This window comes from Tribolium castaneum, chromosome 8 (genome assembly GCF_031307605.1).
Source record: "Tribolium castaneum strain GA2 chromosome 8, icTriCast1.1, whole genome shotgun sequence".
NCBI classification, from domain to species: Eukaryota; Metazoa; Arthropoda; class Insecta; order Coleoptera; family Tenebrionidae; genus Tribolium; species Tribolium castaneum.
Window position 1 is genome coordinate 3348094 of NC_087401.1, and position 4195 is coordinate 3352288.

A 4195-nucleotide genomic window follows, 5' to 3' on the forward strand; every position below is an offset into this window, starting at 1 on the left:
AAAATAAAACGTTTGAAAAACTGAAATTAAACTAATTTAACTGTGTCTAACACTTTAGTAGAGGAAAAAGGAAAAGACATAAAAGTCACTAAAGGTTTCAGAGTTGTTTTTAGTTGTCATATTAATAACAATAACATTAATAATAATAATACTAATAGTACTAAATTTGCTTATATGCAAACGCTTAATTAAGGTAACAGTGTTTTGGTTTCTTGCTTATATCTCGAAAACAGTTACTCCTATCAATTTTTATCTTTTTACTAAAATTCAAGCTGATAAAATTTCCTACAAAATAGTTATTTGCATTTTTCATGTAGGACTAACCATAAGCGAGATATAAGTTTGAAAATAATTAATATTTAAAAAAAAAGTGCTTTAACAGAAAATGTCTTGTGATTTAAAATACACTTAATTTAATGGGTCCAATACTTTATTAGAAGAAAAAGGAGGAGACATAAAAGTCACTGAAGTCTTCAGAGTCGATTTTAAATGCTGCATTTTCGTCTTTGTCTCAAACATTGAAAACTGAATTACATTTTTGTTCAGTAACAGTTACAGTTTTCTTATTGGTTTTTTGCTTATATCTCGAAAACAGTTATTATTATTATTATTATTATTATTATTAACATAGATTCTTTGCTGAGGTTAACACCTTTATAGCAAAATATCAAGAAATACGGTTTCGTGTTAAATAAAACACCATTGAATAATGAAAAATGAAATACAATTTTAATCTACAGTTAAATTAGTTAATTAATAAAGGTTAATGTTAATTATTGTAATGTGTCATATTGATTCTTGAAGGAAGAAACAGTAACAGCTGCAACAACGTTATCAGGCAAGCCATTCCATATATCAAATGCACGATTTGTCAAATAATTCTTTCTAACGGTAGTCTTAAATGGTTCTTTTTTCAGCTTATAAGAATGACCTCTAAGTCTGTCATGATATTGAATTTGCAAGAAATTGCGTGTTACTCCAGGAAATAAACCATGAGTAAGCCGAAAAATTTGAATTGCATCTGCCCTGTTTTGACGAGCACGTAGATCTGGTATTTTGAGTATTTCAAGACGTTGTTCATATGAAACTTGTCTTAAACAGTGTGTCCATCTAGTTACCAGGTGCTGAGTTCTTTCCAGCAAATCAATATCCTTTAACAAATAAGGTCTCCAGACTGGAATGGCAAATTCCAAATGCGGCCTTATGTAAGTGATGTACACCTTTGAAATAAAACTGACTGAAGGATTTGGAAAAACATGCTTTAGCAAATAAAACATTTTACGCGCTCGACCCACTGATGCTAGACATTGCTCTGACCATCCTAACTTATCATTTACAATGACCCCTAGATCTTTGGTTGAGGTTTTTACACTCAGGAGTGTGCCATTTATATGGTAAAGGTACTTTGGGTTGTTGTGGCCACACTGAAGTACACAGCATTTTGCAATATTTAGTGGTATTTGCCACTTCTCGCTCCATTGGAAGATTAAATTAAGTTGGTCTTGCAAGTCCGTGACAAGTGGGTTAGCAAATAACTTAATATCATCCGCATATGCTGAATAGCTGTCCAGTGAAAACAATAAATCTGCTGTATATAACAAGAATAAAATTGGTCCAAGAACTGATCCCTGTGGGACCCTACTTAATACTGGTTTAGAGTACGAAAATTTACCACAGACTTTTACACAATAGTTTCGATTTGATAGAAACGCTCGGATCCAATCAAGCAAATTTCCTGTTACACCATAGGACTCCAGTTTTGCTAACAAGAGATTGTGAGGGACTTTATCAAAGGCTTTACTAAAATCAAGGTAAATTATGTCTACAGGTTGGTTAGTGTCTAACATTTTTGTCCATAGATTTGTGCAGGATAGCAAATTTGTGACAACTGACCTACCTGGTAAAAAGCCGTGCTGATGCTCAGGTATTAAATTATTTTTTCTCATGTAAGTTAATAGTTCCTTGACTATAACTTTTTCCATAATTTTACAGCATGTCGACGTGAGACTTACAGGTCTATAGTTAGCAGGATCAAGTTTATCTCCTGACTTGTACAAAGGCGTGATTGTTGCTTGCAACCACTCGTAGGGCAAAGTGCCTTGTAAGAATGATTTTGTCATCATTTTGGCAAGTGGGCCCGACAACGAAGCAGCACAAGTTCTCAGGAGTTTGGGAGGTATCTGATCCGGACCTGGAGCTGTATTTAATTTAATGGCACAGAGTTGGCTTTTTACCAGATCCGGAGTAAAATTAATATAAGACAACCCACTAAATGTACTTGTAGGCATAAATGACGGTATATTATTATTAATGTTTAAATTATAGGTAGCAGCAAAACTGTCCGCTAAAGTGTTTGCAGTTTCTGTATGATCGGAGCAGAGTAGACCTGAAGCATTTCGTACTAAAGGGACCGACACACGACTAGAGATAAATTTACGTACATGGGAATAAAATAGTTTTGGTTTATTTAATATAGAATTTTCATAATTACACCTGGCTATTTGTAAATCAGATTTTAGTTGGTTAGAAAATCTTTTATAAGCAGAAAAATTATCTTCAGTAGGCTTCCTTTTAAATTTTTTCCATAATTTAGCTTTGTATTTTATTTTGTCAAGCATGTGTTGATTTATCCACGGTTTATCTTTTCTCAGTCGGTTTGTAAACAGTCTGGAATTTGTTGTAATGCAAGTTTGTAAAATCGATTTAAAATGTTTCCATTGTTCTTCCGCATTTAGTGAATCTAAACCATTCCAGTCGTAAGTCAAGAGACTTTCGTCTATGCGAGTGTAGTCAACAATTGATGTTGTTTTAATTCTTGCATTTGGCTCTGAATATATCATAATTTGTAACTCAATTTCGATTTTTGAATGATCAGATGTACCTACAGGATTCGAAACGTTTAAAGACGATACAAGGTTAACGTCAGACAAAATTACCAAATCAAGTAATGAAGGACGTTGTTGGGATCTAAATCGTGTAGGTTCAGTGACTATTTGTGACAAATTATTCTCCAAGAGCAATTCAGAAAATTGTTTTTCGATGATTGTTTGACCTGTTGTGTTTTTAGCAGACCAGTCTATACATGGAAAATTGAAATCTCCCATGATAATTAAGTTAGGATACTGATTAATAGTTGATTGTATGGTATTAAATAGATTTTTATCATTTTCGTGATTGTTAAAAGACGCTCCTGTTGGTGGTCTGTAAATACATGCTATAACAAAGGTTTGTTCATTTCCTTCAAATTTTAACCATAGAGAATCATAAGGTTTAACAGATATGCAAATTTGAGTAATTTTAAAAAATTTTGAAATTTTAATTTTATCTACATAAAAACACACACCGCCACCTTTTTGAGATAGGCGATCATCTCTGTAAATAGAGTAATTTTCAATGTGTACAGCATCATCAGAGATAGACGGATTAAGCCAAGTCTCCGTGAGTGCGATAATAGAAGGTCTAAATTCAGTTACTTCTAATAACAAATCATTAAATTTTGAAGATAAAGATGCGATATTCGTATACAGAAGAGCCATTGAACAATGGTAAATATTTAGTTTTTTTGATGTGAAATAATTTTTGGTACGTGGTTAACGTATTTAATTGTCAAGTCCTTTTCGCCAACATCAAGTCTTCGCTTTAATTCATCACGCAAATTGTTTAAATGCTTTAGTTGACCCGGGGTTTTATCATCACTAATAGTAATGTGAGCAAATTGTGGGTGCTGCAGCAAAGACGATTTTTTCTTCAAGCATAGACGTGCCATTTGTTGAGTTTTAAATTGCAATTTTAATAAGCGAGGTTTATCACCAACGGTTTTTCCTACGCGAAAAACATTTTCCGGACCAATCACAAGTGATGGATCAATGACCTCGAGGACATCATTTACCACATCCACGTCTTGTTTATTAGCGACAGGTTTAACATTGTACATAATAACATTGCACGCACGAGCCGACCTGTCCACAGATTCGGCGATAATTTCTTCGCGGTTTATACCTTGAGACGTATTGTTATTAATAATAAGAGATTCGAGTTTGCTAAGACGCTCATCAAATGATGATTTTATGTCATTTACGAGTTTTTTAATTTCTGAAATTGCTGTGATAGTTACGTTGCATCTATTACAAAACAGTTTGATATTTGGAGAGCGAGACTGAGAAATAAAGGCGATTTCATTTTCGCTTATTTTGAG

General features: G+C 33.3%; 1 long non-coding RNA gene across 1 annotated transcript; it reads left to right on the forward strand.

Annotated features, from left to right (window-relative positions):
- The first annotated feature begins 603 nt into the window (after window positions 1–603).
- On the forward strand, window positions 604–3226 carry LOC107399107 (uncharacterized). The gene is made up of 3 exons (XR_001575776.2): window positions 604–1924; window positions 1993–2274; window positions 2326–3226. It is a non-coding gene; the product is annotated as an uncharacterized LOC107399107 (long non-coding RNA).
- The last annotated feature ends 969 nt before the right edge of the window (window positions 3227–4195 follow it).